General features: G+C 40.6%; 1 protein-coding gene across 2 annotated transcripts in view; it reads left to right on the forward strand.

Annotated features, from left to right (window-relative positions):
* Nucleotides 1-1,290: 1,290 nt before the first annotated feature.
* The window catches only part of tsnare1 (T-SNARE Domain Containing 1), a 912,841-nt gene continuing 899,304 nt past the window's right edge, over nucleotides 1,291-14,827 (forward strand). Inside the window, exon 1 of one of the 2 annotated variants that reach the window (XR_015757044.1) lies at nucleotides 1,291-1,385. The gene's annotated coding sequence lies outside the window, so the exon portion shown is untranslated. The remainder of the gene's footprint in view (nucleotides 1,386-14,827) is intronic. The other variant, XR_015757042.1, reaches the window with a different exon arrangement.

The raw sequence follows: 14,827 nt of genomic DNA on the forward strand, positions 1-14,827 counted from the left end.
CAAATAGTTAACTTTTAATTGTAGTATGACTCAAGAGCTTACGCTTGAAACATCGGCTCTCCTGCTCCTTGGACGCTACCGACCAGCTGTGCTTTTCCAGCACCACACTTTTTGACTCTGATCTCCAGCATCTGCAGTCCTCACTTTCTCCCATAAGAGATTAATGTGTAAAAGTAAAGCACATGGGATTGAGGATTGAGGGTAATGTTTTGAGAGGGACAGAAATAGTTTAGCAGACAGGAAACAAACAGTAAGAATTGATAGGTTTTTTTTGAATGGCAGGCAGTGATTAATGGTATAGCACAGGGGTCAATACTAGTGGGCAAATGCAAGACAAATGCAGCATAATGTGGTTAAATATGAGGTTATCTACTTTGGTAGCAAAAAGCAGGAAGGCAGGTTATTACTTGACTTGCTGTAAATTGAGGTAAAAACAATGACTGCAGATAAGGGAATGTTCGACAAGACCTGGGTGTCCTGGTGCATCAGTCGCTAAAACGAAACAGGCAGGTGCAGCAAATAAGTTTAAAAAAATCTTTTGTGTTGGCCTTCAAAACGGGAGGATTTGAATATAGGAACAAGTATGTCTTGTAATTATCCAGGGCATTGAAGCCTTCAGAAATGATCTGTACATTCTTATTGAGATGGATTTTGGTTGTACGGAAAAAAGGGGCAAAACAATTGATGGCCAAGCACCGATGAATACAATGCCTCGGAAAAGGAAATATTTGGAGATATGTCACACCTCTGCTTTTTTGGAATGAAAAGAATGTTTGACACCTGCAGTTAGGGATATTTTAATCAACCGGTTCAGACGTGCTACGATACACCTTTGGAGTTGTATTCTTCAGCTATAAAGCATATGATGGATGCAATTATGAGCGCATCGAGTAATTAGCTTGTGATTTTATTTTTGCTGTAAACAGAATCACCAGAAGTCTGCCAATAGAACTCGCCATAAACAGAAAGTGAAAGCTCCTCACTAGTTGTACTCGAATACACAGGAGTTATACAATATCACACTATTCGTATTAAATAATCATGTCATTTATCGTTTGTGACCAACATATCAATTGGTTTTTTGTTCCCCCACAAATGACTTTTCAGCGTTCGTACAACAAATCACATGCAGGACAAGAAACAAAAATATGATTCATTTCCCAGTCTGGCACCCACCCACGGTATCGCCGGCTTCCGCTCTGCATTCTGGACATTGTAGTTCCTTAGCTGAGCAACCTCCCTCAAGCGCCCAGGTGATTGATCACGGCCTGGACTACAATTCCCGACAGCTGCTGCGCCGCCTCTTGTGGCCCTTTGAAATATATGACGCCTGGCGATCGCTGCTGGTTGTCTCTGCGTTTTGACAGCTGTGAGTTGCTGCAGGGGTAGGTGGTTATCTTGTAATACAGGTTTAGTGTAGTTAAAGCAAACTTGGATGTGCAAATGTATCTGTATCAAATGCATTTGTGGATTGACATTTATTATATATTTGATATTGCATGGGTTTTTCGGAGAGGGTTATTCGGGTTGTCTTTCAATTCTCTGAGTGTCATTTCGGCTCAATCATTGTTCTTACGTATTTACAAAAAAATAAAGCAAAGGGTGTAACTTGATCCTTTTTATAAATTACCCATGTTCATTGCTGTTTGGATCGTATCAAGGCCTGTGGAAATGGATGGGAAATAGATACTGAAACTGGTAGCGCACTGTATGTAATGGTACTTTTGGACACACCTTGCGTTTAAAAAGAAATGATTTACATCAGGCCGAAGTTGTTATTGATTAACCTATCACTCGAAACGTTGTTGAGTGCAGCTATTCTGGTCACATATACGTGAAGTGATTGATGTGGATGGAGTTATTGCTCGTCATTAAACTGGCATCTTTGAGAGGTTTATTAACGGAAAGTAAAGTGGGGTTGCTATTTGCCCTGCAGTCAGTAAAAGAAAAAAATGTTGAATGTGTTTTGTACCTGTTGAGTGTTGTTTTAAAGTAGGTTGTGTACACTTAATTTATAATTTGAACTGGGGTGTACAATATTAAAAATCACAACACCAGGTTATGGTCCAACAGGTTTATTTGGAAACACTAGCTTTTGAAGTGCTGCTCCTTCACCAGGTGGTGGAAGGACCTGGTGGTGCTCTGAAACCTAAATCTGTTGGACTATAACATGGTGTTGTGATTTTTTTTTAAAAAATCTTAATTTATATTTATGGATTTTCCCTCAACTATCTCATATAAAATAATTCAGCTATTGCTGAAACTTTCAATTCTAGATACGTTCTAATCAGCTGTTCGGAGCTGTTACTACACATGTTGAGGTTGTACAGAACATTGGTGAGGCCTCTTCTGGAATATTGTGTCCAGTTTTGGTTGCCCAGTTATAGAAAGGATATTATTAAGCAAAAGATAGTTCAGAATAGATTGACTAAGATTTTGCTGGATATGAAAGGTTTGAGTTATAAAGAAAGGCTGGGACTTTTTTCACTGGAGTGTGGGAGGTTCAGAGGTGACCTGATAGAAGTTTATAAAATAATGAGGGGTGTGAGTTGGGTTAATTAGTCGTCTTTTTCCCAGGAGGGGGGATTTCAAGGCCAGGGGGAGCATTTGTTAAGGTGAAAGGAGAAATATTTTTTAAAAAGACGGACATGGGGTAAAGTTTAACGGAGGGTGGTTCATGTGTGGTATGAACTTCCTGAGGAAATGGTGGACGTGGGTGCGTTTCCAATACTTAAAAGGCACTTGGCAAAGTACATGAATAGGAAAGGCTAGGAGGGATGTGGGCCAGGAGCAGGCATATGGGACTGGTTTAGATTGGGATTATACTCGGCATGGACTACTTGGTCTGAAGTGTCTGTTTCTGTGCTGTATAACTCTGTGACCTCTAGAACAGGCAGAACTTAAATCTGAATCACCTGGTTCAGAGGTAAGGATGCTACCACTGCACTACAAGGGCTCTACTGATGGTCTACTCCAAATGTGGAATGCATAGTATTCCTGTGGTCTCAGCAGGACTGAATTATTGTTCTTCTAGCTTACTGAGCCTTAAAGCAGTGTTCTTAATCAATTGCTTTCCTTGTAACAAAATACTTGTTATGTTTGTCTTTAAGATACTTATAAGATTTGATTACTTTTTGTTGTGTTTGTATTTATATAAAATTCCATATGTACTAAAGATGCGTCAAAATCCAGGCACACCGTTCTGTTTCACATGCACACTCAGCTTTTTTAAGAAAAACAAAACAGCTTTAAAATGGGAGCTAAAACTGAGGAGTTCGTCTCAATCTCTGCTATTCAGTTTCTCTTTGAACTAAGTGTGTTTACACAGATGCCACATTATAGTACTCAGGATAATATAGCCATCTGGAATAAAACAATGCAGAAAATGGGGCCGAGTTTTCAGTATGGTTAAGTGTGTGGAAGGTGTGTAATAGTGGCATTCTCACCATTGACCATCCCACCCCACCTATCTATTGCTCTCAAAGAACCTTGATGGCTTTTGCTGTGTTTACAGAGGGATGTGTGGCTTTAAGGGTCTGTAGACCATAGGATGTACCCACCAACCTCTCCACCTTTGTCCTCTTGAATCTGCCTCCATCTTCATCCCTTTTATGGAGTCCCCTCTCAGCTCCCACCTACCAAAGACCTACAATCTATCTTGCTAATTGTCAGTGATCGCTTTTCGTCCTAGCAGTGGCCCTGATGACACTGTTGGGACAACATAGCCCTTGTTCACTCAGACAAACAAACAACACACATTGCTGAAAAAACTCAGCAGGTCTGGCAGCATCCATAGAGAGAAATCAGTGTTAATGTTTCGGGTCCAGTGACCCTTCTTCAGAGCAAAAAAATGCCATCGTCCTGTCTGCTTAGTTGTTGTAAGTCTCTCAATGAAGCAATTGTGCTGAATTGCTGTGGAGCAGTCATTAGGAAAGTGAGGGTGTTCTCTCTTCCCTTTTATTTGTTGGGAGATAGTGTGGCAATACGGTGCTCTGTAAAATTTTGGGAATGAAGGTTTGCTAGCAATATCATAAAGTGAGCATAAATGTGCACTCTGCAGACACGTCAAGATTTTAAGTGTCTCATTATCCTCCATTTAAAATTTCAGCATTGCACTTAGAGAATCATTTAGGCATCTAATTGATCTTAAAGTAAAGGAAAGCATAACCTCAAAAGTAATAAATCTGGATTATGACCTGAGCAATGTCCAAGTTAGCACAAGGCAAATAAAAATTAGGGGAATGACTAAAAGGTTCAAAGGTTGGCATAAGGGAAATGGGGTTTCAGTTTGTGGGGCACTGGTTGCAATTCTGGGGCAAGTGGGATCATTTACACTGGAACCACACTGGGAATAGTGTGCGAGGGAGTGACATAATTCAGGAAGTGGAGAGGGCTTTAGCTGAAACAAAGGTATGTGGGTGAGGAAAGAAATCAAGTGTGGGTGGATGTAATAGATCAAGTGATAGAGCTGAGGTAGGAGAATAAAATAATAATGAGAAATGAAGGTCAAACAATGGCAAGTGATTGAGGGAGCAAAAAACCTTTTAAGAATACACCAGCAGTCAAGACGATGTATTACAAAGAAAGAAAACCTCTCAAAGCTCTGTATCTGAATGTATGTACCAGTCAAAACAAAGTAAATAAGTTAGTGCACACTGAGGAAATTAATCTGGTCTGATAGCCATTACAGAGATGTGGTGCTAGATGACAATAAGAACTAGGAACAAGAATAGGGAATTCAGCCCCTCTTAGCTGCTTTGCCTTTCAATATAATCATGGTCGATCTCATCTTGGCCTCAACTCCATTATTCAATTTGTTTCTTATACCCTTTAGATTAGATTAGATTACTTACAGTGTGGAAACAGGCCCTTCGGCCCAACAGATCCACACCGACCCTCGGAAGAGCAACCCACCCAGACCCATTTCCCTACATTTACCCTTTCACCTAATACTACGGGCAATTTAGCATGGCCAATTCACTGAACCTGCACATTTTTGGACAATGGGAGGAAACCGGAGCACCCGGAGGAAACCCACGCAGACACTGGGAGAATGTGCAAACTCCACACAGATAGTTGTCTGACGCAGGAATTGAACCCGCACTGTGAGGCAGCAGTACTAACCACTGTGCCACCGTGCCGCTCACTGAACCTTTAACCCATTACTAATTCAAAATTGTCAGTGTTCCAGCATCCACTATACTCCAGGATAGTGAATTATACTAATTTGTGATTGTCTGAGTAAAAAGTCCTCCTCAACTCTATTGTAAATCTGCCACCTTTTAGCCTCAAACTATGGCCTCTCATCCTAGATTGACCTACAATGGGAAGCATGTTCCGTCACTCACTGGGTCAAGATCCTGTAATTCCCTCCCTAATGACATTATAGGTTTACCTACACGATCAAGGGCAAAACAGTCCACTCAATTGGCACCACATCCATAAACATCCACTCCCTCCACCACCAACGCTCAGCTGTAGTGTGTGCTATCTACAAGGTGCACTGCAGAAATTCACCAAGGCTCCTGAGACTGCACCTTCAAATCCCACAACCACTCTATCTAGAAGGACAGAGAGCAGATGCTTGGGAACATCATTACCTGCAAGCTCCCCTCTAAGCTTCACATCATCCTGACTTGGAAAATGCCTTCACTGCCACTAGGTCAAAATTCTGGAATCCCCTCTCAAAGGGCACTCTGGGTCTACCTATATCATAGGGACTGCAGCGATTCAAGAAGGCAGCTCATCATCACCTTCTCAAGTGCAACCAGGGGCAGGTAATAAATTCTAGTCCAGCCAATGTTACCTACGTCCTATGAGTGAATTTAAGAACGAACTGGTGATGACTGTGGGCTGACAGGTACCCTAGTCTGGATGGACTTCACCCTAGGATCTTAAATGAGATGACCAATGAGACAGTGGATGCATTGATAGTTTTCTAAAATACCTTCAATCCAGGGAAGGTTGGGAAGTACCAAATATAGCCCCTGCCTTTTAGAAATGACAGAGGCAGAAGACTGGCAACTATAGGCCTGTTAGCTGAACGTCTGTTGCTGAAGATGTTAGAATTCACCATTAAAGAGCGTACAACTGAGGACTTGTAAAAAGTCAAAGTAATTAGGAAGATACTTTTGTGAAAAGCAAATCATATTTAATTAATTTATTCACAAAAGCAGGAACAGGTTATTGAGTTGGATGATCAGCTCTGATCTTGAATGTCTGGGCTGACTGGAAGGGTCAAATGCCTTACTTCTCCTTTGTTCAATGTTTCTCTGAATCACTGCATTATTGTGATACAGAAGGAGGTCATTCAGCCCATGGGCACTAGAATACAAAGTGAGTGCAAGCACAGTTTGGTGCCTTTTCCCCATATCTTTGCATTTCATTACAATTCAAAAAACATCTTCAAGCCATCTTGAATGTTTCAATTAAACCTGCCTCCACCACATTTCCAGAAAGTACATCCCATATCTTAACAACGTACTGTATCATTTTTTTTCTCATTAACTTCTGCTTCTTTTGCACAAAACTTTAAATCAAAGACCCACCTCCCCCCACCCTCACCCCAACCTTTTGTTTACCAGCAGGAACAGTTTCTCCCAATCCAATCATTCACCCCACCCATGATTTTGAAAGCTTCAATCAAATCTCCTCTCGGCCGCCTTCTCTCCAGAGAAAATAATCTTAACTTCAATTTCTTCTCAGAGATGAAGTTTCTCATTCCTTGGACCATTGTGATAAATGTCTTCTGCACTCTCTCCAAAGCAGTTACAACTTTTTAATAATGTGGTGCCCACAACTGTACAGAATACTTCAGCAGAGGCCTAACAAATGTTTTGTATGAGCTCAACATTACCTTCCTGCACTCTACTCCCCTGTTAATAAAGCTGAACACATTGTATGCTTATTTTTAACTACACTCTTCACCTGTCACACCACCTTCATTGATCTGTGCATCTATGGTCCGTCTGCTTCTGTACTTGCTTCAGAATTGTAACTCCTAATTTATATTATCTTTTCAGTGTTTTTCCAACCACTGTGTTCACCTCACTTCCTCTGCATTGAATCATATTGCCACCTACTCCTCAAACTTGCTAACACTTGGAAAAATAGGGATCCCCCTTTTTAGGACAGAGTTGAGGAGAAAGGTTCTTCTCTCAGCTGTTTGTGCAACTTTTGGAATACTTTTGGAAGGCAGTGGAGGTGGGGCCATTGAATGTTGTTAAGATAGAAGAGGATTGATTCCATTGCCTGCTGTGATGATGCAACTCCTTTAACAAGGTTATATTGTCCTTGGTTTTTGTTTCAGGAGGTCCGAAAAACACAGGTTCTCAAAAGTCTGGGCTTGAACAGGTTTTAGGGCCAATTTGATTATAGCTAACAGATACTGCCTCAGGCAAAAGACTTTAAGTTTTTTTTAAAGAACCACATGTATATTGAAAACAGAGTGGCCGGTTCTCCCAGTTCAGATTTTCTCTGGTTTGGTTTGGTTTGGTTTGGTCTGGCTATTTGGTGAAAGCAGCCAAAGAGTTTTGAGGCTGCTGGTCTGAGAAACAGCTACATGGAAGAAGGTGTTCCATACACGCTCTCTCTCTGTCCTCTCTCCTGGACGACCTTATGTTTGATTTTACCTTTTGTGCCAAGGGCTGTTTATGGGAACTGTTGCAACAGCATCTTTAAGTTGGAATGATCTGTTGGGTTTTTGGATCGGTTATGTTATTCGGTATTCTGTTCTCTTAAGAGTTTCATTCTGTAATCTTGTAAGTCACTTAGTTTTAAACAAAACAGAAATTATTTAACCAGCTGCATCACTCCTGAAATATCCACATATACCAGTGTAACGCAACCAGGAAAGTTAGGGTCTGGGCTACCTCCATGAAATATTTGGAGGGGTGTGGTCTGGTCCATAACGCTACTCGGAACTTAAAGTAATTGCAAATAAATGTGGAATTAGGAACACAGACTGGTCAGCCATAATCTTATGAAATGGTGAAACTGGTTTGAGGGACCAAATAGCCTACGTTGCACCTAGTTCATATCTACTTAATTATGCTTTTGAGTATGGTTGTGGTTGTGTGACAACGTCTTTACAAAAAATGTACTGCAGAAGTATGTGTAATTTGACATTGATTGGTAGAGTGAATAGAAACCATTGTTCAAGCAGAGCATGGGACTATTAGTTCTGAAGGCAGTTACTGAAATAAAGACAAATAGAAATTCACCCACTTCAGAAATTGAAATTAGCATTGGATTTATAGTATCTAAATTCAAGTTGACCTCTTCGTTCGCACATGAAGAAAAGAAAGTGAATTGGCCATATTTTACAAACCATTGATGAGAGTACAAAGCAATACTTATTAAGACTAGAAGTTTGAGGATTTGAAGGAAAATTATTATTGGTTTTGTTTTAGTGTAGGAGGTATAAAATGAGATTATTTATACTGTTATTACTTCAATTTGATTGAGAACTATATGTTCATGTCCATGTACTTGAATATCCATAACACACGTATTGCTCATCATTGCTGTTCAATATAGTAACTGTAGTGCAATGTATCAGACAATGGTACATAGTTTAATCTGAGAAACATATCTGACGAAGCACCAACATTTACAACCATCTTCAGCCAAAAGTGCCTCCAAGTGGTTGTTCCACCTGGGCCTCCTTCAGAGGTCTGCAGCATTATAAATGCCAGTCTTCAGTGAATTAGATTAACACCAAATGGTTTCAGAAAACTGATAACAGAACTGGAGGCGACAAAGGCTGTCGGGCCTGATAATATCCAGGTGGCCTTAGTCAGGGCTTGTGGTCCACAAGAAGCTGTGTCCATGGTCAGGATGTCCCAGTACAGCTGAAACACTGGCATCTATCTGACAATGTGGAAACTTTTTTTTTAACAAAACCTATTTTTCTAATCAATCTGTTCAGACATGTTATTACATCCTACCCTAATTTTTATTTCTAAAGTGGTTGAATTTCTATTTTTCTTCATTTCAGTAACTGCCTTCAGAACTTACAGTCCCATGCTGTGGTTTCTAATTGCTCTCCCAATCAATGTCAAATTACACATTTCTGGAGCAGGTGCGATTTGAACACAGACCTCCTGGCTCAGAGATAGGGACACTACCATTGTGCCACAAGAGCCTCGAGGTATGTTTTGCTGGTGAGACCACACCTCAAATACTGTGAGCAGTTTTCATCTCCTTATCTAAGAAAATATGTTATTTCATTGGAAGCAGTTCAGATAAAGTTCTTGAGGATGATCACTGGTATGGAGGGAATGTCTTATGGACAAACACTAAACAGGTTTGGATTGGACACCTCGGAGTTCATAAGAGTGAGAAGTGATCTCATTGAAACATATGTTTCTTAAGGGGCTTGACAGGATAAATGCTGAGAGGCTGTGCTTCCTCATGGGATATTCTAAGATTGGAGAGTATTGTCTCCAGAATAAAGGAGTACCAATTGAAGATTGAAATGAGGAGGAATTTCTTCTCTTAAAATATTGCAAGTCTTTGAAACTCCTTGCAACAGAGTGCTGTGGGGTTAGAGTCCTTGGGGTTAGAGTCCTTGTGTATGTTTAAGGTTGAGATAGGTAGCTGCTCTATTGGTACGGGAAATTGAGGATTACAGGGAAAAGGCAGGAAAGCAGACGTGAGCAGTGTTGGACCTAAGTCATGAACCTATTGAATGGCAGAGCAAGTTTGAGGGGCAGAGCAGCCTAGTCCTGTTCCTATTTCTCATGGTCCTGCCCTGTCTATTACTGGATTTGGATATAAAACATGGGCAGATTAAGTTTACATATTAGTAATTAATCTGTTGGGTTTTTTTTGTTTGCCACGTTAGGGGATAAGTCTGTCCAAATAAATGCTTTTATTTTCCTTTTCTTGTTCATTTGAAACCTTTTGAGGAGTTTATTTCGGGTAGTGGTCACAGTCAGGCTTCAACCATCTGAGACATGAAATCGCTCATATTTCACATTTTGTGATGGTTTTGTTGGAACCATGGGACTCGATCTCCTGCGCCCTCCTCCCCCAAGGTTGATGACAATAGAGAACCCCAAATGGTATTGTAAATGATACTGGATTTGGTTAAATGAAACACAGAATTTTGGATGCTGGACACCTAAATACAAACAGAAATTGTTGGTGAAACTCAGCAGGTTTGGCGTGTGCGCGGAGAAAGCACAATTAATGTTTTGAGTCCAGTGACTCTTCTCCAATGCTGATAGTTGGGTATTGCTGCTGGGGAGAAGTGAATGAATAAGTGGAGCACAGAGAGCTATGGTATACTGATTTTTGTGATGGTTAATGAGCAAGAATTATTCAACAATTTGGCATAGGAATATTAAGTACACAGTAGTGTTGACAGTGGAGAAGAGGGTGATGTATGTATGGAATGAGCTGCCAGTGGAATTGGAGGAGGCTGGTACAGTTATAGCATTTAACAGGCATATGGATGGGTATATGAATAGGAAGGGTTTAGAGGGCTATGGGCTAAATGCTGGCAAATAGGATGCAATTAATTTAGGGTATCTGGTCGGCGTGGATGAGTTGGTCTGAAGGGTCTGTTTCCTTGCCATACATCCCAGGTGGCCACCTTCTTCCAAGAGTGCAATTTCCCCTCCCATGTGGTAGACATTGTCCTCCAGAGCATCTCCTTCACTTCCTGCACCACCGCCCTTGAGCCCCACCCCTCCTAACACAACAGAACCCCCCCCCCCCGATCCTCCTCTTCCACTCCACCCGCCTCCGTATACATCACATCATCCTCCGCCACCTACAAGCGAACCGCACCACCAGAGATATATTTCCCTCCCCACCCCTATCAGCTTTCTGGAGAGACCCACCTGGTGCACTCTTGGCTGAACCACGCATTTAGGAGAAAGTGAGGTCTGCAGATGCTGGAGATCAGAGCTGAAAATGTGTTGCTGGAAAAGCACAGCAGGTCAGGCAGCATCCAAGGAGCAGGAGAATCGACGTTTCGGGCATGAGCCCTTCTTCAGGAACCACGCAAGTGTATATGTAGTGGGTGGCTTTCAGTTGGTTCAGAGTGCGGCATTAAGTTGCCAGCTCTATAAGGCTTCCAGATGTTGCTTGTGATATTTTGGTCAGCTTGACCCAAATGGATTCTGTCCTTTTGATCTTATTAGGCTATGCTCTCATATCTCTTTCGCACTGAATATTACATGCTCAGAATACTGTTGTTCCCCTTCATTCATTTGCTCATTATTTTATCGTTCGATTCTCACTTATGAACTTGGTGATGACTCCCATTGGAGCAATGCAGGTTGGAGTTGTATGACTGGACCATAGAGAATCAACTAACTCTGTGGATTTTCTAGTGGGCAAAATCCCTGCATCTGGAACAAGTTTAAAAAAAACCCTTATAATGTCAGAATCTGACTGACAGGTTTCTGTCTCAGTTAAAATGAATGGTTACCAAGGAAATGTCAGAAGATTAAAAGTGAGAAAGTCTATAGCCTTAAAACTTGACTTTAAACATTTTAGACTAAAATGTAATGCTGAATTATAGAACACATTTGCTAGAAAATAGACAGGTCAGGCAGGGAGGCTCAGAAAAGGTGGGGAACCCAAGGAATGCAGAAGATAAAAACATCTGTGCTCACCAAGTGATAACAGGATGCTTTAAGGCATTTAAGAACATTTGCCTTAACATCAGTGAATCTGTGTAAACAGGACACCAAGTTATAATGTTCACGGCTGTTCCCTTGTGAAATTAATGAAAGTGTTTGATTCTGACCCCGAAAAGAAACTCTGTACTATCAAAAGCCTGGTATTTGATGGTCAGGTCCTGTCAATTATAATGGATTTTTATTACCCTTGCAAGTGGGGCAGCCACAGAGGGGAAAAACATCTTCGCTCTTACAAGACCCTGACTTGACAGTTCAAAAGGACACTAAAGAGAGAGGTACCATTTTAATGCTGAGGCTGCTGAAGCCAGTAGAAAATTTAACTCTTGGTGCTTACCTGCTAAGGATTGAACTTAATTGCATTTTTTTGAGACTTTATGATGACATTGAGTAGTCATTACTGGTTATTAAATACAAACACTGTAAAAGGTAATATTGTTGAAGCTTTAACTTACTTGCTGTTCTTGCAGACCACTCTACAGACCTTACAGACTGCCCCACTATCAATTCTAACTAATCAGATCTTCTGTTTTAATTGAATTTGAATCACAACCCTAAAAAGAAAGCATGTTTAATCCGAAGACTAATAAATCAGTTTGAATGCAACTTTAAAGTAACATTTCAGCCTCAGGTACAGGATGATTCAGTGCTTAAAAAGCAGGAGCCTGCTGTTAGCTTAGAAATTATTCTTGGCATAACATTGAAGAGATTCTGGCACAATGTGTCAGGAAGCCATTTTATGGTCAAAAGTTTGCCCTCCTTGCTAAGAAGCCATTTTGTAAAACAGTTTGTCTGACATGTGAGCTGTGCAAGGTTACCTTATGAAGTCTCCAATTAGCTCGGACTGGTATCTCTTTATGATAGGAGTTTATCTCACTAGCAGGCGCCTAACTCAGCTGGGTATGTTTTTCCCACTTGATGAATGGCTTAGGGCCTATAAGAGTGATTAGTCAAGCGTGCACAGATCTGTCAATTAACTTTTCTTCCTTACAAATTATTGTCTTTCACTGTTATGTCTAGCTAAGAACATGCAATGTTTTTGTAAACTTTTGTGTAAAGGAAACCACTTTGTATCAGTACATCAGAGTAGCCTGATGGGGCACTTGAAGAACTGGTACCCTACTCTCCGAGGTTATTAGAATCTAGTTAGTTTAGCTTATAGGTACTAGTGTTATGTTGTAACAGTGATGCTATTGGTAAATAAAGGGGATGACTAAAATTAAACTAATCTGTCTGTAAGAGGTTTTTTATTCCAGACTTCCAAAGAGTACGATCTCTGGGACGAACCAAGAGAGAGAAGCTTACAGGTCTCAGTCCACAAGATTTATTCCCTGGGCCGTCTCAAATCTATACTTTAACAAAAGCATTCTCTAACACTTGGGGGGACCTATTAAACTGAATCCTCAGTTACACCACTGACCTCCCCTCCATCTGCCTGACAATCTGCTGGAGCTGAAACCATCCCACCCAACCTCCAGTCCAACCTGATCTTGGTGGAGAGGATGGTCCAACCAGACCTTAAGTAAGCACTCCTCTTCTTAAACAAAAATACCATCTGTCAAATATCTGTTCCGATAGGAATCAGCATATTTGGAATTGGAAATATTTAAAATTCGATCCTATCTTTTATTTTGAATTGGGTCTCCATTATTGTCTCAACACTCTGCTCTTCTATGGCTTCCTGTGTCTGCAGATCACCAACCCTCTTCACAATATGACGTACATCCTCTTCTTCACCCCCCACCCCTCTTCTTCCCCCCCCCCCCACCTCTTTCCACCCCCAAACATTGGATGAACTCAGTGGTTCGATGTTGCCAACACAATAAATTGAAACTCGATTGGGTTTTAGTATCCTGGAACATAATTTAAACTGGTTAAATTTGAATTGTTGTCAAAACAGCAACAGCTCTGGTATCTATTTCACAGCCAAATGTTATAAATTTTCAATTTTCCAATACACTCTGATCTGCTATGTATTTATATGATAGGTGCTTGTCAGTTCTGTGGAGAACCGTATTCACTCTCTTAAAGATATAATACATACCTTCAACTTCATAACAAGTTCAAACTTTGCAACAACATAAAGGATATTGGTTGGAGATGATAAACTTGAAGCATTAACTTCTTGGAGTCAAAGAACAAAGGGATCTGGGTGCAATTACATTGATTTTAGTAAGGTTCGAGTGTAGGTAGAAAAGCCTGTAAGAAGGAAAATGGAATTCAGTAGTTCATAATGTTAAATATTGAAGGATATTGAATATAAAAACAAAGAACTTTTATAGTTTTGTGTGTGATTGCATGTGTTGCACACCTCACGATAGGACAAGTAATAAAGCTATAAAAGGGCACACTGAAAATTTCTTGGAAGGACGAAGTGAAAATACTAAGTTAATATTTTAAAGAAAATAAAAATCACAACGTTTTCATGAAGGTTAAGGGTGAGAAATTGCATGGAAGTGTTAAATACCTTAAGAGGATAAATACACAACGAGAGAGTTGTGAACACAGCCCAATCCATCACACAAGTCAACCTTCCATTCATTGCTGCCATCATTATTTCTCGTTGCCTTGGGAAGGCAGCCAATATAATCAAAAACTCCTCCCACCCCTTTATAATCTCCTCCAACCTCTTTCATTGGGCAGAAGATACCAAAGCTTAAACCCATGGGCTAACAGATTCAAGAACAGCTTCTTCGTCATTATTGGACTTCTGGATGGACCTCTTGTTGCCCCCCACCCCATGCCAGCAACTCCTCTTTCTTCCCCTCCACACCCCCCCCCCCCCCCCCCCCACCCACTACTACACCACATCTTTACTTTCCTCATAATTTCTGGATTTTTAAATGCAATAAGTTAAATTTTAAGAGTTCACCTTTTTTACCATTTGACTCACCACTTGATAGCATTTTGAAAAGTGTTTTAAGCTTTGGGTGCTGTGACTTTAAAGAACAGGCATAAAATGTTTGTTTGTAAGTAACATCTGAAACGTAAACTCTTCTGTGCAATCTCTAAACATTGTGCCTGTGTGCACAACATTTCTAGAAATGTAACATGCACTTCCATTATGAACAGAGTAACATGAAACAGGTTAATTGTTGTTATGGTTGAAAACATTGCAGGCTGGAAGATGCCTTCTTGGTTCTGTGGAGACAAATGGAGGTTCAAAATGTTTG

Source organism: Chiloscyllium plagiosum, unplaced genomic scaffold (genome assembly GCF_037043375.1).
Source record: "Chiloscyllium plagiosum isolate Xiang-an unplaced genomic scaffold, Cpla_swu_hap1 HiC_scaffold_4, whole genome shotgun sequence".
Taxonomy (NCBI): Eukaryota; Metazoa; Chordata; class Chondrichthyes; order Orectolobiformes; family Hemiscylliidae; genus Chiloscyllium; species Chiloscyllium plagiosum.